The sequence below is a fragment of the Perognathus longimembris genome, chromosome 8 (genome assembly GCF_023159225.1).
Source record: "Perognathus longimembris pacificus isolate PPM17 chromosome 8, ASM2315922v1, whole genome shotgun sequence".
Taxonomy (NCBI): Eukaryota; Metazoa; Chordata; class Mammalia; order Rodentia; family Heteromyidae; genus Perognathus; species Perognathus longimembris.
The window spans coordinates 56,148,709-56,172,256 of NC_063168.1; the positions used below are offsets into that span (position 1 = coordinate 56,148,709).

Consider the following 23,548-nt stretch of genomic DNA (forward strand, 5'->3'; position numbering starts at 1 on the left):
CCTGGCTTCACAGATGGACCTCACACAAATAGCACAAAGAGGAACCATCACACTTGTGACTATTATTTTTTTTCTCATTGAACACTCTAGATTTTCTTCTCCATTTTAAGGGGAAGGGGAAGGGGCAGAAAAACTTCTGATGCCAGATGAGCCATTCTTTCCCGTAAGGCATTCAAAGAGGATTCCATCAAAAATCTTTGGCTAATGAGCCGCACAAGTCTTGAGCAGAAAAGGCTAAGGGGCAGCACTTTGAGATCCCCAGTATTTCCATCACACACGAGTAAACGAGCAAACAAGCAACTGTATTGAGGAAACTGAAGAAGAACCAGTTGCTCCTCAGCCATGTTTACTCCAATCTCTGCAAACAAGGAGGGGTGAAGAGAGTGGAGAGAGAACAGGACAGTGGTAGAAATGGCAAAGTAATCCTATAACTCAACTCCCTTTAAAACAATCCATCAATCACTCCAGGACACTGCACCTTTCAGAGTGTCACACACTTATCACAAGCAGAACACTGGCTTGTATGCCCTGACATGGAAATCACTACTCTCTGCTCCCCTTTCCATGTCCAAGTTGTCCTGGAAAGGAACCTCCCATCTCCCAGAAGCCTCTGGGGCTGAGGGTCCCCCAGCCACTCTGTGCTCTGCCCCTCTCTCTTTCCCCTTTCTTTTTTCTGTACAGCATTCTGTCTGGTAACCATCACAGAAGCACTAAAGTCCCTGAAACAACAACTTGGTCCCAGCACTTTGCAAGCTACTTAGAGCTGTAAACTTGGGAAAGAATGGTTCCCTCGGGTCTTTGCCCTGCCCCTCCCCAGCTGATAAGCCACTCAGGCAATATTTTTATAATTCATGCCACCAACAAAGATGAAAAGACCTTAAGCATCATAAATACACTGAAAGAAGGAAGTCCAGGGTCAACTGAGAATTTCAGCTGTAACGCAACACAGGAGAACCAGCCTGCTGGGAAAAGAGCATAACATATCACTTTTACTGAGCTGGAAAGCATGCATGAAATGCTCTTCAGAATGGACGAAGGGCAGTCAGCTCAGCTGTGCAATAACTTCACAAGTGATTTTTTAAAAAGATCTTTGTCTTCAGGTTTCCATGGTAACCTTGATCAACATCAAGTCTAGTTATCAGCTCTGGTCCAGTGGTTCACTACTCGATAACCCGACTCTTGGCTCTGAACCTAAATTTTTAAGAATCATAAAAGTCCTAGACACGTAGAAATACACTTCTTTTGTGGACAGGAATCTAGCCCTCCACCCTAAAGGAAAGTTAGGGGTGGCTTGCCACCACACACACACACACACACACACACACACACACACACACACACAGCCAAGTCTCCAGTTACTTACTGGGGTGGTTTTGTCGCAGATCCCTCTCGCCAACACACAGCCTGTCCAGCTGCCAAGTGCAAAAGCATGCTGCCAGCAGCCGTTTCCTTCAAGCCAGGGCTCGGTGTCTTAACCAGTCACATGTGCCCACTGATAAATACCACACTGTGCCAGGAGGTCAGGAACTGAAGATCCTTATTTGCCTCACTCAAACCTCACAACCCAGGGGGTTGGCTCGGCCCATCTCATTAGCATGCTGAGCGGTACATTCCACAATTTGTTTTCTTTTAGTGACAGACGCCTGCCCAACAGCTGATAAGTCACAGGGGAAAGCAGGTCACTGCCTGTGGAAAGGTAATCTTGGGGGTGGGGGTGGGCTGGGAGGAGGGCAGGAGGGCAGTCCCTCCCCACTCCAGTCTCACTCAAGTTTTTACTAGGGCTCTTCAACAGCGAGGAAAGGAGGAAAGGGAGCCAGAGATGCATGCAGCAAGCAGGTAGAAACTACTGAGCTTTATTCTCTTGGATTTCAGGCTTCCATTTGCTAGGAGACACTCCTCACTAAGCAGGCTGTCCCGGGAAGGCAGACTTTCACCAACTATCTGTGACTGCTCTGGTTTGATTTCAAAAGCCAGTGCTTCAGGAGCCAGAAATGCTGAGGGGCAGATATTTGAGGAATGAGGTCAAGAAGTGCTTTATCTAAAGAGACAAGGGAAAGGATTTCAGGAAGCCTAAGACTGCAAACACTCCTCCACAATTATTGCACCGGTGTCAACATCTTAGGATACGATGAGCAGTAGAGATGAGCAGCCAAGGCTAGTGGAAACGTTAACAAGTGGATCTCTACTTCCTTTGGTGGGCTGGGAAGTTGGACCAAACTGCCATTTGGGGGCGGGGGGCTGCTCATCAAGGTGGCAAGCCATCCTGGATGTTGTGTGGGGTTCATGCTAGTCTTCTGAGCTGGTCTTCCCACACATCAGTTGACTTCCTCTACTGAAAGAAAAATCTCTTAGGCTAATGGAGCGGTGGTTCGAGCGGCAGAGCACTAGCCTTGAGTGAAAGAGCTAAGGTGCTCTGGCCCTGAGTTCAAGCTTTAAGACTAGCAAGCGCGCGCGCGCGCACACACACACACACACAAAATCTCTTGGAGCAGGAGACGTTGGATGGTCCAACTTCGAGTATGTGACTCCACTGAGTGGTTTGGTAAGGGTTACCTCTCTCATCGTCAGAGCCTAAGCTTGCCCTTTAGGGTAGAGTGGATTGACAGATTTAGTCAATTGAATATCCAAAAATTATAGTAAAAGTCCCCCCAGGGGATTTCTGAACCACAATTAGCCTAGTAGACTGTCAACCGTGATTTTTAATAAGTCAAATCTTACTCATTGTGGGAGTATGCGGGAGCACCCCTCTCATCCTAGGCTTTGTCTCATAATTATTTGCATGATTATTAAACCTGAAATGTCCTTTCATTCAAAGGAGAGTGTTTGGCAGAACAACAGAAAAATAAGTATAAGACCTAGTCTCGCCATACTTTTTGTGGTCTAATTTGTTACTGACTGTGAGAGCTCAAAGTATAAGTGGGAAAACTGAGTTTCAAGTTGATAATAAATACATTTCAGATACCAAACTCCAATGTCTTAAAATACATGTTGTCCTCATAGATATTTTCCCTCATGTGTTGATATGACAATCTTCTATCAGAAACAGAAAAGGAGGCATCCTGATTGATAGAAATGTTGGTTTGGTTTATTTATACTTTGCATTTATGATAAGGGAAACTTCTATGACCTGCTGACCTAATTACTATTCACTGTATTTACAACAGACTGTTTTAATTATTCTGACAGTCCTCTACTTGGCCCGTAGTTTCTGGGGAAAGAGAGACTTCTGGAAACTCTTTGAAACCTTACCCAGTAAACAGTGTTGAAATTCTTTTCAAATCTCCTGACAGGGGAGGGACGATGTGAAGAAACAAACTTGAATCACAGAGCTCATGGCATGGCCCCTTCTTGTGTTGTGAGGGTACCAGAATGTGACTGGACATTCTACCATGACACTTCATTTCAGCCTTGCCAGGAGAAGAGAGCCAACCTTCCTGGCCAACTGCCTCTAGGTGCTGACCATTTCCTTCAGCTGGAGATGTGGTGCCCACCCACTGACACTCTCCCCCTGCGGTGGTTTCCCATTGGGTGCCTTCCATGGTCCTGGGGCACCCTCTACAGCAACCCTTCCTTCTCTTCGTCATCAAAACACGCTTGCACATTTATATCCTAACAACCATCTCTTTATCAGTTGCTCCTTTCTTATCCCCAAAGTTTCACAGCCAAAGTTTCTGGAGAAATACTCTTCTTCCTCATCTTCCCTTTTGTTTAAGTCCCCTACATGCTACATCCTGGATTTTTCCCCCTCTTCAATGAAATGCTTTCCCCCAAGACACCGAAAATGGGCGCTATTTTGCTTTTATCTTACTTGATTTTTTGGCTAGTTTTGATCCAACTAAGCAAATGAGGCTGAACATTCTATTATGGCTTTTAGCTTGAATATGAAAACTCTCTCTCTCTCCCTGATCTCTATATCTCCTACAATCTGATTACTGAAGGACTATAGTGGTTTCTTAGTAACTAATCTCATCTCCAAAAGCTCTGTCTCTGACTTCAGTTTATCTTTCACACGTAAGACTGGGGGCTGGGGTAATTTTGGTTTCCCATAACCTATGAAGGTCTTGACTAACACTCTTCGCTTGGGCTCCCTTTCATTTGTTCCATATATCTAACCTATGCCAACTATTTGGAAGTCTTAGAACTTGTAACTTGTGACTCCCAATACAATATGAGACATGGGAGACACATGGTTGAAACAGAGCTTAATGAATAACTGAATGACTCAATAGAATGACCTTCTTTTCATTCTGTTAGCAAAAGGTGATAATAGGCCAGTCATATCTCATCTCCCCCACAAAGTAATTATTATTGCAATGTTCTGTGACCACACTACAATACAACTAGTTACAAAAAGTAAGTAAAAAACCGCTAACAACTCAAGAACAATTTTGCATCTAAAATGTGAAATATATAATATATATATGTGTGTGATTAATTGAAGAAGAAATCAAAATGGTAATTACAGAATGCTCAGAAGTTTTCCAGAATGATACTTCCGCATATCAAATATAGTGGACCAAGTCAACATAGTTATTAGAGGTAAATTAACTTAAGGAGAGTAAAAAATAGGCCAATAAACATAGAAAAATGTAAACGTTGCTAAGGAATTTGTTTACAAGAAAAGTTTTAATCCGGATTACTTACATAGTCAAATTTTCTATGAGCTTTAAGCCATAGAGAATTCTCAAACTGTATAAAGGTCTCAAAACAAAAGTGCCTGAAATTTAACACCCCTAATTTATTAAATTTACAAAAATCTGATATAGCATAAGGGGAAATCAAAAGCTAACTTCATAGATGAATGTTGACCATAAAGATGTTTTAAAAACTCAGCATTACAAAATGCATGAGCTAAAATGAGTCAGCCTCCAAAGTGTTGGATAAAAAAAATTAAGCTTCTCAATTTTTGTTGATTTGATGTTACTGGGGATAGAATCAAGAACTCAAGCTTGCTGGGCAAGTGCTCTACCACTTGAGCCATATATCTTAGTCCTCTTTGCTTAAGTTGTTTGTTTAGTTTGAATCTTCAAATTTTGCCTCAGCAGACCTTCAATTTCCATCCTCCTACCTTGGTCACTATATTACAGGCATGTACCACCATATTCAGTATTAATCTTAATTTTTAAAATTAATAAAATGGAGATAGAAGAGCTTTCTCCATGATCATCTTTTTCATCATGATCATCTCTCTTAAAACAAACATGAACATCATACTCCATAATAAACACTTAGAGACACACTAAAGCCAGCAAAAAGAAAATGTCACCATCACGGCTATCATTTTGCTCTGCTCTCCATGTGGATCCATTGCAAGCAAGCAAGAGAAAAAAACTGAAGAACTCTGATAAACCCACAGACAAAATTATTCCTCTAGCAAATGATAAAGACTTTTAGCTAATATTTACTCAAATTCTAAGTTTTAAATGGCAAGTTGAGTGAATCCAACAGTTATGAAACAAAAGTACGAAATTAGAATTTTTTATTTAGCATACAAGGACTCAGAAAAAGAATTCATCCACAGTATCAACAGCAACAACAAAATTTCTAGGCATAGAAGCAGACAAAGCTACCTACACAAACATTTTTTTTTTTTTTTGGCCAGTCCTGGGCCTTGGACTCAGGGCCTGAGCACTGTCCCTGGCTTCTCTTTGCTCAAGGCTAGCACTCTGCCACTTGAGCCACAGTGCCACTTCTGGCCGTTTTCTGTATATGTGGTGCTGGGGAATCGAACCCAGGGCCTCATGTATACAAGGCAAGCTCTCTTGCCACTAGGCCATATCCCCAGCCCTACACAAACATTTTTACAGTGCTTTCCTGAGAAAATAAAGGTATGTAATTTTCTAGACTGAAAAATTCAAGGTTCTAAAATGTCACCTCTCTTTGAGTTAATTTACATATGCAACCAAATTGCATAAACAAAATCAAATTTTGTTTAAAATCTCAAACAGATTTCTCAGCTACATCAAACAGGAAATCTTGATGTTTATTTTATTTTTAATTTTTATTGTCAAACTGATGTACAGAGAGGTTACAGTTTCATACATTAGGCATTGGATGCATTTCTTGTTGATGTTTATTTAAAAGAACGGAAAACCGGAAAGGCTAGAGAAAATTGTAGAGGAAAATCATGAGCGTTAAATGTAAGTATAAGCTTAAATAAAATTGTAGGACAACTTTCAGTACCTTAAAATTATGCTGAGTCATGATTGCATCATTGTATTGTGAAAATATTTTACTCATGATTACCAACAGCAGATGCCATAAAGAAAAAAACAAATAATGAAATGATAAAACTTCTGAATGTGAAACGTGGCGTGACTATATTCACTTTTAAATGGGTGCTTTTAAAATAAGAAGAGAAAAAGCAGACCTACAAAGATTCTTAAGCATTTTAACCATCTACATAGAGGGGAAAAAATCTGCTAATAAGAAAAGGTGAAGCTAGGATAGGGAGCTCAAACATCCTCATCACTCATAGATAAGCAGACACCTCTACATCTGTCTCCCCTCACTTTCTAGTTCTGGACCCAGTATTTGATAACAACTTACTGGAAAGAGTGAAACTACCAGGCCAAGGATGCAGGAAGATGCCTAAGCACCAGGGATTCCATTCCTCAGAGACATTCTCTTGGGTTTCTGTGCCTGAAGCATTCCCTTTGATGGAAATTCAAAATGGTACCCATCGCCTATACAGTGTCAAAAAGCACTATTTTCCTTCCTAACTTACACTCGCTCCTGAAGCTGTGGATCTCTAAGCCCTGAAGCTGTGGATCTCTAAGCCTTGGATGAAACCCCAGATTAGCTACTGTATTCCAAGTTGGTGACACACCACCTCGGGGCCAGCCTGAGGGACAAGCACATGCCATGCCTTAACTGGCACTTTCCTTTCACTTGTACACAACACATTACAGCTTCCAGCTCTGTCCCTTCTACCTCCTGTGATCTCTCAGTCACACACTCTCCCCCCCACACACACACCAGTCCTGAGGGCTTGAACTCAGAGCCTGGGCGCTGTCCCTGAGTCTCTTTGTGCTCAAGGCTATCATTATTGCACTGGAGCCACAGTGCCACTTCCATCTTTTTCTGAGTAGTTTATTGGAGTTTAGAGTCTCATGGACTTTCCTGCCTGGGCTGGCTTCGAACTGTGATCCTCAGATCTCAGCCTCCTGAGTAGCTATGATTACAGGTATAAGCCACCAGTGCCTAGCTCAAACACACTTTTTGATACTTTCTCTATTTTTCTCTCTCCCCTTGTTTGTCTTTTCTCTCTCTTTCTCTAATAGCTAACACTTGTCTAAGTATCATGAGGATTTTCTTTTAGTCTTCCTTCTTTCCTCCTTTTGAACTGACAGAGCCAAAATACCCAGTTACAGTCAGAAAATATGTAAGAGGTGTGCTAGCTACATGTCTATAACAAATAAAAAGGAAAAATTTCAAAAACATCATAGGTTTTAATCTCTGATACCTTTGGGCAAAACAAATGGTAACCAATCAATTAAGAAATATAGTGTCTGTAATCAATGTATGCTGCTTTAAAACACCTACCACAAAGTGTGTGACAAAAACTTCTGCTCTTAAGCTTAATAATCTGGGAGGAAAGAACAACCTGTAGGAAGCCATATATCATAGTAAAGTACCTACAGGAACCTCTTATGACATAATACATAGCTTTAATATCCTACTACTGTGATATTAATAAAATAAGTAACTATGCAAAATTCTAATTTAATTCTCATAACCATGATCTATGGAGATGCTATGCCACCCAAGTGACCTTTACTGAAGTTAATTAGCCTTCCTAAAACCGGTAAGCATGTGAGAAAGACAGAGGAAGAAAGGAAGGAAGGGAGGGAGGGAAGGAGGGAAGGAGGGAGGAAGGAAGGAAAAGAGGGAAAAAGAGAGAAGAAAGGAAGGAAGAAAAGAAGGAAGAAAGGAAGGAAGGAAGAGGGAAGGGAAGGGAGAAAGAAGGAATAAAAGAAAGGAAGGAAAAGAAAGATCAAGAGAGACACAGCCAGAGTTAGAGATGTACAAGAGAGACAAGCAGACAGACACAAAGAGACACATACTAAGAGAGAGAGGTAAACTCTCTCTAGCCTGAAACCCTGCCCATTTACTGCCCACTCCCTGCCAGTTTAGTAGCCATAGAAGTTTCCATAGACTTGTTGTTTCTCCTCTGAAATAACTTGCTTCCAGCCACACCCAGCACCGGATCTAATGACCTCACAACAGTGGCCACCATCAGTTACATGGTGGAGGAGCAGCCTGGAAGATTGAAAGGCATTTGTGACAGTCTTTCTCTGAATAACTGCATCCTATGCTATTCCAAACAATTGAATTCCAAACAATTTACATGTGCACCTTTTTAAAAAAATAATAATTACTTATTTATTGTCAAAGTGATGTACAGAGGGGTTACAGCTTCATACGTTAGGCCATTGGTACATTTCTTGTACTATTTGTTACCTCCTCCATCATTCCCCCCTCCCCCCTCCACCTTTGCCTCTCCCCCCATGAGTTGTTCAGTTGGTTTACACCAAATGGTTCTGCAAGCATTGCTTTTGGAGTCGTTTGTCTTTTTATCCTTTGTCTCTCGATTTTGATATTCCCTTTCACTTCCCTAGTTCTAATAGCAGTATATACAGTATCCAGGGTACTCAGATGAGATACAGTGATAGTGCGGGTACAACCACAGGAAGGGGATACAAGAGGCTCATCAACAAAAGAAGCTATATGTGCACCTTTGTTATATACTCCATAGACAAATTAGAGACAGGCTGTATAAAGATTGAAAAAATATATAAAAGGACCATGAGATTCTTATCTCCAAGTAACCAACAAAAACCTGGGAGTTGAGGCATGTCTCAAGTAGTAGAATGCCAACCTTGAATTCAGATCCTGAGTTCAAGCTCTACTACTGACCTACACAAAAATTCATGTTTTATCAGCATTAAAATACATCTTAGAGAGAAAATAAATTTTACCACTGATGCAGGGTTCCATTTTTTTTCCTCATTGGCTATCCCATAACAAGACATTCATAAAACAACGTTCATATGCTTAGTCTTGTCTTTAGCTTATACCTACAAGTGCCCTGTTGAGAGATTTCTGCATATGTATAAGAATTAAATACTTTTTTGTACACAGAGTTAAAGGGAAATGACCTTGAAATAATAAGTATAGCTGTCTTTGTGTGTGATAGGTGAGTGGTTTGTATCTATCTCAAATACAAAAATGTATAAAGATAGAAACAAAATTTTAAAAAGAAAGCAGGTAATTCGTAAGGAAATGGAAGGACTTGGAAAAAATTATAGTAAGTGAAGTGGGCCAGACCAAAGAAACATGGCCTCTATGGTTTCCCTTATAGGGAATAATTAGCACAGGTTTAGGCTAGTCACAGCAGAGGATCACAAGAGCCCAATAGCTTTGCCCTTATGAACAAATAAGATGATGCTAAATGAAATGAACTCCATGTTATGGAAACAAGCATTATATGACTGTTGTAATTACTTCCAACATGCCATGTGAAACCGTAGCTTCTTTTGTTGTTGATTCTCTTGTATCCCCTTCCTGTGGTTGTCCCTGTGCTATCGCTGTATCTCATCTGAGTACCCTGGATACTGTATATACTGGTTATTAGAACTAGGTAAGGGAAAGGGAATATCAATATCGAGAGACAAAGGATAAAAAGACAAATGACTCCAAAAGCAATACTTACAAAACCATTTGGTGTAAACCAACTGAACAACTCATAGGGGGAGAGGGAAAAGGGAAGGGGGAGGGGGAATGAGGGAGGAAGTAACAAATAGTACAAGAAATGTACCCATGGCCTAACATATGAAACTGTAACCTTTCTGTATATCATTTTGACAATAAATAAGTAATTATTAAAGAGAAAGAAAGAAAGAAAGAGAGAAAGAAGGAAGGAAGGAAGAAAGGAAGGAAGGAAGGAAGGAAGGAAGGAAGGAAGGGAGGGAGGAAAAAGAAAGAAAGAAAGAGGAAGAAAGAAAGAAAGCAGTCTCTGCCAGAGGTGGCCCTCTTCTCTTCCCTTTCTCTCCCCCAGCCAGACTCTGTGGATAAAATCTGTAGATAAATCTGTAGATAAACCAGTTTTAATTAAGAATAGACTTCAATTTTCAGTTCTTTTTCCTGTCTTTTAGCATTTCTCTTTTCATCTCTTTGTAAAACTTCATGCCCTGAAAGTAAATTACCCTTAATACATTACTAAATCTAACTACATTTAAAATTTTCATTTATAAATTACATTTATGGCTGTATTTTTCTCCTAAAAGTTTCCCCCCCATTGAGTTATTTTCTTAGACTAGAACTCTACCATTTGAGCCACACCATTAGTTCTGTTTTTTGTTTTTTTCTGGTTAATTACAGATAAGAATCTCTCAGATTTGTCTGCCTAGACTGGCTCCAAACCTCAATCCTCAGATTTCAGCCTCCTGAGTAGTTAATTTTATAGACATGAGCTACCTACCAATGCCTTTCTCTAGCTGATTTTTTTTATCTGAAGCTGGATTCAGTAAAAGATGAAAAGGGAAATTTAGTATTCATGCCACAAAAACATCTTGCTTAGTATAATTACTTACGTAATAACTTTTTCCTCTACTAGTTTTATTTCAAAACTCTGTTTGATAACAACTTTCGTTAACCTTTGAGGCTCTTGCTGCTATAAACCACAGACTTGTGGTTAAGTTCATCTGAATCCAGATCTTTTCAAATGCCACTATTGTTTCCAGAACTATTAGTTCTTGAAAATAAATTGCTTAAATTAAAAAACAAAATCTGAAGCACCTGAGTATTTTTTTTTTTTTTTTGCCAGTCCTGGGCCTTGGACTCAGGGCCTGAGCACTGTCCCTGGCTTCTTTTTGCTCAAGGCTAGCACTCTACCACTTGAGCCACAGCGCCACTTCTGGCCATTTTCTGTATATATATATATGTGTACATATGTGTATATGTGTATATATATATATGTGTACATATATATATATACAGAAAATATATATTGTTATATATTATATAAATTATATATACATATATGTGTATATATACAGACAAACATAGGAAGAGGATACAAGAGAATCAACAACAAAAGAAGCTACGGTTTCACGTGGCATGTTGAAAGTAATTACAACAGTGATATAGCACTCGTTTCCATAACATGGAGTTCATTTCATTTAGCATCATCTTATGTGTTCATATACAGATATACATACATACATACATACATACATATATATATATATATATATATATATATATGGTGCTGGGGAATCCAACCCATGGCTTCATGTATACAAGACAAGCACTCTTGCCACTAGGCCATATTCCCAGCCCTGCATTTTTTTTAAGAGAATCACTTACTGCTTAGAGAATAACACAAGGGCAATTGTCACATCTGATTTCCTTTCTTTTCGTTATCTATTGAACTGGATTTCAGAGCAGAGAATACAAATCTGAGTTAGGGATGAATGAAGCAAAGTAAATATTTAAACAGATTTTCTCTGATGTGCAGTGCATGAGGTGGGATGATCTGAGTTCAGCAGAATCGTTGGGGCAGTTAGAGATTCCTCCTCCTCTTGTTCTCATGTGTGATCTCCAGGTTCCTTCTGCCCCTTCACTACCACCCACAGTCCCAGCTCCTTTTCAAAGGACACAGGGTGACCCCTAGGAGCCTTCCTGGTTTCACAGTGAGGCCCTCTGGTCTAAGTTGTAAGATCATGCTTATGTACACTTTCTGAATGAATAAGAGAATGAGTAAGTGATTGAGTGAATGAATGAGTGAGAGATTTGCAGGAATGAATAAATGAATGAGTGAATGGATGAATTAATGAACAAACGAGTGAGCACATGAATGAACAAATGATGAATAAATGAATGAGTGAATGGATGAATTAGTGAGCAAATGAACAAGTGAATGAATACGTGAATGACAAATGATGAACGAAAGGATGACTGAATAAATTCGTAAGAGAATGATAAAACAAATAAGTGAATAAATTTAGTGAATGAATGAATGATTAAGTGAATGAAGGAGTGGAGCAAGTAAATGGATGGACAAATGAATGAATTACTTAAAGGATGAATAGATTTTTTTACCCGATGTCATAACTACTAAATTGCATTTAAGTTTGATGTCATCATTATTTTGGTATATTAATTTGATGCCAAATCCATCTGCTCAAAAATGTCCATAATTCTAAACAATTTCAATGTTCCAGTACATTGCTTTTGCTCTTCACTTTAATTACCAGATTACACAAACCCAGCTACCTACAAGTCCTATTTTCCAACCTTAGTGCCAAAGGACTTGTTCAACCTGTACAGCCTCCAGTTTATGAATCTGTGAGCCCTGGTTACTTGACCTCATTTCTAATATTTTTATCCTTTCCCCCTTTATCAGTCACTTCATTAAGCCCAGCCATGACTTACACTATATTTACCCCACCTTTGGGGTAATTACTTGTATCTAAGAATTACTTATATCTAAGATTGTTAACATTCACTTCTTGGGAGAACACACACACAATAGAGCCCAGTGGGTAGATACCCACTGAAGAATGAGGACATAATACTCTTACAGCAGAATTTTTTATTTGGAAGTCATAGGAGGTAAACTAAGAAAGCACATTTGACAACACATCAACAAAAAGTAGCAGGGAAATTTTCAGGTTTTGTCTAATGATCTAATTAATTTTAAGAGTGTTCTCAGGGTGCTTTGTGATTTCCATTCTTATTAGTGAAAAGCGAGTGGATCCATTTATGCTGGGGTAGAACATTTCAAATTGAAAGCTAAGAACTAAGGGGCAGGCTTTGTTTCCTTACTTTAGACCACATGAGGCCTCAAAAACCCTCAATATAAATTCTTCAGTTAATGGAAATGAACACAGGATAATGAGAAATTCATGCTGAAGGATGTGGGCTAGTGTAACTGAAAAAATTTCAACCTAAGAATCTTTGAGAAGAAAATGGATTTTTGTACATTTTTTGTAGACTGTTATTCTAAGTAATTGGAATATACTCATGGTCACATTGAAGGATAGACTCGTTTCTTCTTTCATAAAATAAAAGAAGTAGCATTCCTGTGTGCTTTATATTTTATGAAATACTTAAAACATGAAAGCATTACATGCCCAGTTTGGCGATATATATATATATATATATATGTATGTATATATATACATACATAGAAAGAATTTTATCTCTCCCATTTCTATCCTGTTGCACTTGGCTGAGATAACATAATTATTTATATCCCATATCAAATTACAATATGAGATAGAAAAATATATCTCATATACAGGAACATACACATATATAAACTTCTACTTTTCCATTTCTAAAACCCCATTGCACTATAAAGTGATTTTTTTTTTTGAGTCCTGGGGCATGAACTCAGGGCCTGGAAATTGTCCCTGAGCTTTTTAGCTCAAGGCTAGCACTTTTTTGCTAGTTATTTGGAGGTAAAATTCTCACAAACTAGCTTTGAACAGCAATCTTCACATCTCAGACTCCTGAGTAACAAGGATTACAGGCATGAGTACAGGTGCCTGGCTATAAAGTGGATTTTTATTAACATATATTAGTTGTACAATGGGAGGGTTCATTATGGCATTTCCACACATATATACAATGTACCCTGTCAACTTCTGCCCCCTCTGTTACTCACCCTTTATCCCTCTCTTCTTCCTTCTTAAAATATTTAGACAAATTTCAACCATGGGTACTGGTGGCTCACATTTACAATCCTACCTATTCAGGAAACAAATCTGCATGACCTACCAGTAAGTAGCTAACTAGTGGTTCAAGTGATAGCATGCTAGCTGTGAACAGAAAAACTCAGAGTGAGAGCCCAAGGCTCTGAGTTCAAGCCCTTGTATCAACACTACCAACACACACACACACACACACACACACACACACTAATTTCAACAGATTCCATTGTCCTGTTTTCATATGAAAATAAAAGGCTTCAACTATATTCACCCTTAATCACTTTCTCTCTAAATTGATTTTTTAAAAATAATGAATCATGGCCATGTATATTGGCTCCAAAGTCAATAATATACACTTGATTTATTCTTTTTAACTGCTGGAATCAACCTTATAGTATAACCATGTCATAGTTTATTCATTCTATTTTAAAATTAATTTCCTGTATTGTTATTATAAAGGTGATATACAGAGGGATTACAATTACTGAGTCAGGTAATGACTACATTTCCATTGTTGATGAGTATTCAGAATGTTCTGCTTTAAAGCTTTAAAAACAGTTAAACCACACATTGGTGGGTGTATTTCTTCAGTTGCTGGCACTTATTTATATAGTAGAGATGTGCAAATGTGAACTTGAGATTATAAATATACTAATTTGCCCATTGAACAAAGATTATCTTTGTAACCAAACACTGGCCACGCCCATCTGAGCTCACTTCTCAATGAGGCCCCGATCTTTTTTTTTTTTTTTTTTCTGGTCATAGGGCTTGAACTCCTGGCCTGGGCGCTGTCCCTGAGGTCTCCACCTCAAGGCTAGTGTTCTACCACTGGAGCCACAGGGCCACTTCCTGTTTTCTGGAGGTTAATTGGAGATTCAAGTCTCACGGACTGGCTTTGAACCACAATCCTCAGATCTCAGCCCACCTACCCACGCCCCCTCTCAAGGCCCCAATCTGATCCAATAAAAACTTAGGCAAACCTTAAGATCATGCCCAGCAACTCAAGGCCCCATCTGTAAATTGACTCTAGTCCCTTCTTAAAGTGTCTGCCTGAAAAAACTCAAGGCTGTAAAGGAAAAAACTCTTAGTTTTAGATGATCCCTAAGTGCCAGACCTCTGTCTTCCAGTCTTTGTGGAAGGGCAGAATCCTAACTCTCATATCTGCCAGCCAGCACACACAAGCTGGCTTGAGTTGGTTGGTACTGAACCCTTTGTAACTTTTTCCTTCCACTCTGCTTGGCCTACTTTATCATGGCTCATCTTCCCGTCAAGTCTCCTGGTTCATGCCTGTGGAAACCAAGGTTAAGTTCAATTCATGTTGGACTCTGGAGTATTGCAATGGTTTCTGCTGGATACTCTGCTCTTACCATTATAACTGGTATCTAGCTGAACAATATATATTCCATTATTTTTTCTCCAGACTAATTGATTATCAGAGTAAGGATATAGGCTTCAACAATGTGGAAATGTTAACTTGGAGGGTCTAAATAATAATGTGTGAGAACCACTGAGACTTCACTTAAGAATCTCACCCAGCCATATTTATTCAGTCATCCACAATGATATTTACTTATTTTTCATGGAGCATAATGATGGGTTTTTTTTTCAAGGATCTTAAGTATCTTAAGCTCAATTGACTAAAATTTGTCAAAGTGATTGTTCTCAGTACAAATGATGGCTTATAGGTTTCCTTCCTTCCTTCCTTCCTTCCTTCCTTCCTTCCTTCCTTCCTTCCTTCCTTCCTTCCTTCCTTCCTTCCTCCCTATGACAAGTTCTCTCTAGGTAGTACAGGCTGGCTCTGAACTCATTATGTAGCTGTGGTGGCCTTGAACTTGCTACCCTCCTGCCTCAGCCTCCTGAATGCTAGAATCACAGGCATGTAGCACCACACTTGGTTCAGATGGAATAGTTTAATATTAGATTTTGATCAATCAAATATGTATTTTAAGAATGTCTATTAGAACAAAAGAAATATAGATGTGTAACTTACAAACCCTGAAAAGGGGAAATTAGAATAAAGAAAACTTGAAAAATCCTAAAGATGGCAATAAAGGAGAAAAAATGGAGAAAAAGAACAGTAATATAAAAATAATTCTAACATAGTAATTATATGCCAGATTGTATAAGGTCACATAAAAATGTAAATACTGCTAGGTGCCGGTGGCTCATGCCTGTAATCCTAGCTACTAGGGGGCTGAGATCTCAGTATTGTAGTTCAAAGCCAGCCAAGGCAGGAACGCCCATGAAACATTTACCTCCAATTAACCACCAGAAGACTAGAAGTGGCACTGAGACTCAAGTGGTGGAGCACTAGCCTTGATCTAAAGAGCTCAGGGACAGCGCCCAGGCCCAGAGTTCAAGCTCCACGACTGGAAAAAAAAAAAGTAAATACTATTACTAAATTATAAACACAAGTTTGTCACAATAAATTCAGGTGTAGGACAATGTGTAGTTAAGAGGATCAGATATCTCTCCCCAGTTGCGTTGGAAATGAGTTGCAGGCAAGCTCTGTAGACCAAAGAAAACTGGTTCAGCAGAAAGAGCTGAGGGTAAAAGTACCAAAGTAGAAAGAGGTGGTTTCCATATTGAAGTTCCCATGAAATTGGCTAATATCACCCAGCTTGGGTACTGAAGATGAAGCACCCCTCCCTACATGAAATGGGACCCTCAGGGAAAGTAGAGGGGGGTGGCATGTATACCTCCAACTCCTCTTTTCCTTAGGACCTCTGAAGGTCCCTCGATGGTAGAGCTAGAGCTCTTCTAAGAAATCTGAACTAAATTTAGCCAGGCCAGATGGTACAATTCGTCTGTTCTTTCATGGACTCTGCAAAACTGGATAGAAGATAGGACTTATCAATCTTATTGGGAAGATGGAAAATTCCTTCCAGAAGTCAGTTCTTTAGTTTTGGGCCAAAAGGAGGGCATGGTAACTGCATGCTATCTACATTTGGCAGCACACTCTCTGCCTCTATTGGTTTTACACATGGAAGGGCTGTTGCAGGGAATTGTGGGAAAGACATTGAGAAAATATGAACATGAATGGAGTTCACCACCTGAACACGCTGTATCCCTAAATGTCCCCAACCCCTCCCTCCTAATCATGTAGGGAGCTATGATTCTGCTATTCCCCCTGGGGTGCTAAATAGAAAATTGCATAGAACTAAGGACCAAAAGACATGACTGCTCATCCCAGCTCTGTCTCACCCTGTGGATGGGATGATGAGTGAGGCTCTTGAGTCCTCATCTCAGGTCCACCTCCACCCACCCTGCCATCCATCAATGACACAAGAATGTTTAGCTCATGGAGTTTGTGAGAAGAAAGAAAATAACATAGAAAAAGTGCTTTGGAAAACCATTCTCTGTTGTAGAAATGCAACATCCATGAGACAATTCTAAATCATCTGCCTGTGGTGGTGTCATCTCCTACAGAAGTGCCTGATGAGTCATAGTGGCCATCTAGAACACAGTCAGTCTGGTATTCCCACTCTCTTCCACCACCACATTCAATCCTAATCCCATCTGCCCTTCCTGTGTTGGCCTGGAAACAGGAAAACACCCCAAATCGGACCAATCAGAGTCTCTGTCTTGTGTCAGCCCTATTTGAGCTCTGGCTTCAAGTGGAGGAATTTCTAACCTGATGGTTTTTTAGACACAAATCACAGCATCCTTCTCCTATGACCAAGTTAAAAAATATAAATAAGATAAGTCTAGAACTTATTAGCAGTTGAGCAAATACCTGAAAGGTGAGAGGTAGACAAGGGCTGGTTCTCCAATCGCAATTTCCAAGTCTTAAGTATGTGTGCCATCATCTGAGTATCATTCAAAGTACAGGATCCCTCAGTGTAAACACCTCATCATTACCTTCAAGAGAATAAACTGCTAGAATTAGGAGAGACATCATGTCCCACTTATGCAAAGGCCACTTGATCTCATTTTAATGGACATTTGAAAGGAGACATAAGTACATGAATCTGTGTGGTTGGCAGGATGCTCTTAATAATATCCTTAATCCATTTTCATGTCTCTGACTTGTGGGATAAACATACTTCTATTCGTACTGTAGCCTGTCTACTTGGCCAATTCCTGTCTGTGTTTCATATCTAAGACTACGCCTCAGTCCGTACAAATTTCTTTTTTCCTTAGTGCAGATTCATAACAAACAGAGAAAAATGCGGATCATCCAGCTTCACATCAAAGTCTTAGCGACTGACTTATTCTGCTCCGGAATATAAATTTTCAAAATGTAACTTGTGTTCACCTTTGCATACTTGTGATTTCAAAAATAGTACATATTCGCCATAAATTCGAATTTAGATAAGTACAAAGAAAAATAAAATATGCTCCAATCTCACCTGTCCTTTTTTGTGGGTGTATGTATATGGTAGTCTACCAATAGCCCCTGTGATCCCCATCCACACTGAACCAGAGCTGATCATATAGAATGTCTAACTTCCCAGCATTGATGCTTTCCCTTGTTTATTGGGTCTCTGACTCTAAAAGGAGTCAGAGGCTATGCCATGATGATTTTACAAGAGGAGAAGTTCATTAACAGAAGAACAGAGGCCCCTGGCCTGTGGCCAGCACCAACTTTCTAGCCATAGAAGTGAGGGGCTTCATAGGCAAATGTCACCAGGTTGGTAGAACAGTACTTTCCAGAGCACAGCTCCTGTAGAAACATTACCTTGAGCAACCATTTGTGAATGGAAACAACTTTACAAGGACTAAGGCAGAGATGAGAGACCTTTAGCACTTGGGTGAAGAAAGGAAGTAAGGAAAGACACTGAAGAGACTAAGCAGGACAATTTCCCATTGCTTACGTCACTGCTTCCCCAAACCCAGGCATCGCAGTATATGGAGAGATGTCCTTCATGTGACTGAGTGCCTGACTTTACTACAGATCTCACCATGCCCCAGTGAAGCCCAGCACCAAGAAAGCCCAGGCTTCAGAACAGCACCCAAGGACCAAGTCTCCAACCCCACCTCAACACCAGGGCAGCCTCCATGGCCCAAGACCCACACAACCTCAGATTTAGGACTCAGCACAGTATTAGGACAAACTCCAGGCCCTGCATATAGCCAAGCTCCACTGTAGCCTTGCCTCTCCATGATGCAGGCTCCAGACCAGGCCCAGTATCAGGCCAACCCCTGTGGACTCAGGCTCCCAGCCTGTCATCAGGCCCACACCAAGGCCAGATGGCTCCCTGCAAAGACTTAGATTTAAGGCCCACCCCACTACCAGGTTGGGCCCTTGTGGATCCAGAATACAAGGCCACCCCTGCTCCTGCTTCCCATCCACTGGCCTGGAAATCAGTCTGGTATGCCCCCAGACTGAGCAAACAGGGATTAGACCGTACCAGGAAGCCTACCCAAATATCTGTTTGTTTGTTTCTGGTCCTGAGGCTTGAACTCAGAGGCTGGGAGCTATCCTTGAGCCTCTCTGTGCTCAAGGCTAGTGCTACCCAAATATCTGGATGAGGACTTTCCCTGCCAAAGCCAGTGTACACAATTACACACAATATATTGGGCTAAAAGAAATAGATGAGTTCCTAAAAACATAAAACCTTACCCAGATTGAATTGTGATGAGATAAGAAAATCTGAAGAGATCAATAACCCATTAGGAGATCAAATCAGTTGTGTAGGATATGTATGAACTGAGGGTATTCTGTTAAGTGAAATAAACCAGCCAAGTCCTGCATGATCTTATTTATATGTGGAATCCAAAAATGTCAAACTTGTAAAGTCAGAGACAAGAACAGTCCTAGGGAGACAGTGGATGGGGGAATGGGAAAGATTCGATCAAAGGGTACAAAGTTTCAGCCATGTCAGATGAATGTGTCCTGGAGATTAGTTAGCTCATAAATGAATAAAACTTAGAATAAAGGGAAGAAAGAAAAAGCCCTTTTGCCATGGAGTGTAATAGTCAGCTTTCAACATCCTAACTCACTCTCCTCTTTGCTAAAAAAACTGTCCTTCATCAAGAGTAGTCTAGTCATCCCACCTTTACACACCTAAATGATGGCTAAGGAATTACAGTCCAAGGCAAGTTTAGGTCCTTTAGGTATGTGAATGTTTGACATCAAGGGCCAGAGATTTTTGTATTTATACAAGGGACATACACTAGGAGCAAATGAGCATTCTTCTACCTTTTGTGCATGGTGGCATGTGGAGAGATTTGGGAGGAGAAAGGGAAAGGGAAGAGAAAGCAAGAGAGAGGAGAGCAGAGGGGAGTAGGAGGAAAGCTAGAGAAGGTAGAGTAAGAGAGAGAGAAAAAGAGAGAAAAGGAGGAGGAGGAGGAGGAGGAGGAGGAGGAGGAGGAGGAGGAGGAGGAGGAGGAGGAGGAGGAGCGGGAGGGGGAGCGGGAGGGGGAGGGGGAGGAGGAGGAGGAGGAGGAGAGATAGTGGGCTTTAGGCTCTGCAGGTGCAACCCCTGGCCCTGATGGGCTGACTGGCTGGTCTCTACAGAGAGGACCTTCACTTGTTGCATTCCCATGAGTAACTTTTTTTTTCTGACAGCAAAGACCACCACTTTGACTGTATTTCTCTTTGCAATTTGGCTGAGACCCAGGCAACTTGTAGCTTTTCCCAGATTCTTCCTTCAAATGTAGACCACTGAGTGTGTGGAAAGAGGAGTCCCTGAAGGACGGAAATCTTCTGGAGGACTTTTGAGCAGAGTCTATGAGTAAGGCGAGAAGGAACAAGAAGGGAAGCAGCAGTGACGGGAACTGATTAACAGAAAGAAGGATCAACCAGCAAGAAGGTTACCGGGAGGGGAAGAACACCTAGAGGATGATATAAGGCCCCCTTGACGCCCTTGTAGGGAACACCTGGCAGTGTGAGTACAGGAAGAACATAGCATTCTTTGTTTGGCTGTTATTGTGCTTTGCTTGGAAATCCATTTACCCTATTATTATAAAGGACACTGCAAAGCACAGGAAGGGAGAGGTGCACATGGAAAGCTATGGGGGAGAAGCACAGAGCGCGCATGCACCTCCAGGAACCATATGTTCAACTACCTAGAAGCTTCCTGAACCTGTTCAGGGATACTTGACTGAAGTGAGCAGAGTAGAAAAGTAGTAGTCAGAAAAGGGGTGATTAGGTGGCTGGCCAATGCGGCAACAGTTGCTATAGAGATTAGTTTTGCTAAAAGGAAGCCAGTGTGTGGAGGGGTGGGGTGGGAGGGGAGTGGTAAAGCACCTGCCTATCAAACATAAAGCTCTGATTTCAAAACTTCAATGCTGCCAAAGACAAAGAAGAAACAGAAGATGGGGAGAGGAGGAGAGGAGAAGAGAAGGAGAACAACAGGAGAGGACAAGGGGAGAAAAAAATCAAAAGAAAGAGGGGGGAGAAGAAAACAAAGAGGAAAGGAATAAGAAAAATGAAAAGAAGGGGGAGAGGAGGAGGAGGAAGGGGAGGAGGAGAAAGCAGTCAAGCACTTTGCAAGTACTTTAATAATAGGAATGGTACCTGAGCTGGGGGCAGTGATATGAGGCTGTCTGTCCATCCTAGCTACTTGGGAGATGGAGATTGTGAGGATCCTGATTTGAGGCCATCTTGAGTAGGAAAGTCCACTTCACTTCACCTCAACAGAAAGAAGTTGGGTATAATGGCGTAAGCCTGTCATCTCAGCTACAAAGGGAATCCAATCATTGGAATCCTGTGGTCCAGTTGTGCCCTGAGACTGGAAGTGAGACTCTACCTCAAAAGTAATCAGCACAAAAAGAGGGTTACAGGCATGGCCCAGAGAGAAGCACCTGTCTAGGACTGAGTTCAAACCCCAGTACCACGAAAGAAAAATAGAAGAAAATATGAGGGCAAGGTGTCTCTGGAATCAGCAAGACCCTATCCACCACCATCAGTTGCTCCATGGAGTAAATGTAGAGACTTGTTTCAGAGATTTTGCTCTGAGAAGACAGCCTGTGGGGCCTGCTTGCGTTGGGCTGCCCAGGAATTATTTCTCTGAGGTTTCTTTCCCATGTTCAGCTATCAAGGCCCAGCAAGGCTATTGTCACTGTGGTTCACACAGGAAGAAGTAACTTCTGGAACATAGGAAATCATGCCTTGCTGCTTGGGAAAACTGTGAGCAGTCCCCCTGCCTTCCCACCATTTCTTTTCAGTATTTTTTCTTCATGTTGCTCTTTCCTTCTTGCCTCTGCTCTTCTGAACCATAGTGTCCAGGTGCAGTAGCTCATGTCTGTAGTGCCAGCTACTCAAGATGTAAGGAAGGAGAATGCCAATCAGAAGGCTTTCCAGGCAAAGTTGACTCAATATCCCATGTAAAAACCAAATTAAAAGCAAAAAGGACTAAAGGCAGGCAAATTGCAAAGGCCTTGGCTCAGCACATGAGAAACCCTGAGTTTGAGCTCCCCCAAAAGCAAACAACAAAAAAGAAAGACCATCATAACAGGTGTGGAACTTCACACAGAAGCTACTGGGAATCCTAACTTCTTCACTTGAGTTTATTGCCAAGAATTGAGTAATGTCGTCTAGTCCATGGAATTTGTTCAGTGGTCTTTTAACTGGTGGTTGAAAAGTAACTTTTCTCCCTAGAGAAACAAATTCAGGATGGGCCTCACAGCTTACACCTAAAACACAATTCCATCTCCTTGCAGCTTACCCTTGCCCCTTTCATCTTGACCACACCTCTCTTGACTCACTGGGATGGGTATTCTTGTCTCCAGAAGATGAGTGAGCACCCTAAAATTCCTTCAGAGCAACATAAGCAAGGTCCACGCAATTTACAGAGGAATGGCAGGAACATGTTTCTCCCCAGGAGAAAGGAATTAGAGGGAAATGTTAAACAATAACGCCTGGTAAACGACTACTTTTGTGGACAGAGGGTGGAAGAAATTCTTGTAATGGTTCATAGAACACAAGGATGATGGTTACTAGGAATTCAACAGAGAAAATTTTCAGGATCTTAATCAGGGACCATAAATGGATTGTTCACTTGATCACTTAGAACATTTCTGACATTCTGGTTCCAGCAGAGTGGCGTGGTGGGCAAAAGGCAGATTTTCTGTATTTAAAATCTGAATAAGAAAAGTGGCCTGTGACAGGATGGATACAGAGGATTCAGGATTCAGGTAGAGAAACCAGAGGCCAAGTGGGTAACTAGAAGAGGCAGTCAAATCTGGGTGAGGATTTTCATGCCAAAGGAATGCAGATGCTATGAAGAAAATGCCCCAGATAAAAGCCAATGACTAGAAATGGAGGTGTGACTCAAGTGGTAGAGCGCCAGCCTTGAGTGAAAAGGCCAAGTGAGAGCATGAGGCCGTGAGTTCAAGTGCTTGTGCCAGCGCAAAATCTAAAACAACCAACCCCTTCCATATCCCATATATACATATATGGGATATATATATATATATATATATATATATAGAGAGAGAGAGAGAGAGAGAGAGAGAGAGAAACAGTAAGAGAGAGAAAGAATGATGCTGAGATACAGAATGATCAAGAATTATAAGTTAAGTATAAAAACTAAAGCTCATTCCCTAGCTTCCCCCAGCTACCCCCAGGAGACCTGGGCAGTTTGGCATAAATCCCTTTCTTACATGCCTACATACCAACATTCTAACCTTCTCCTTTTCCTTGTTTCCTCCTACCTCTCCGCCACTAATTATGATTTCCAGAGAAACTTGCCCTATTGGAAGTCAAAAAGATCTTAGGCCTAACTACATATTAAGAGCAGTATTAAAGTTATGCCTTAAAAAAAATCAACCAGGTTTGGAAGTAAAATGAGACATGAAAAGCTAAAAAGCCCTTTTCCCCAAAGAGTCACTTTCTTTTACAAAAGAATTCCATGTATTTCCTCCTTCCTCTTTTGTGA

The 23,548-nt window shown here is 40.8% G+C and overlaps 1 protein-coding gene across 4 annotated transcripts in view; it reads right to left on the reverse strand.

Annotated features, from left to right (window-relative positions):
* The window catches only part of Rasgrp3 (RAS guanyl releasing protein 3), an 88,233-nt gene extending 65,200 nt beyond the window's left edge, over positions 1-23,033 (reverse strand). For 2 of the 4 annotated variants that reach the window (XM_048353143.1, XM_048353145.1), the window contains exon 1: positions 1,364-1,715. The gene's annotated coding sequence lies outside the window, so the exon portion shown is untranslated. Of the gene's footprint in view, positions 1-1,363; positions 1,716-21,823 lie in introns of those variants that run through there. The other 2 variants (XM_048353142.1, XM_048353141.1) reach the window with 2 other exon arrangements.
* Positions 23,034-23,548: the final 515 nt, after the last annotated feature.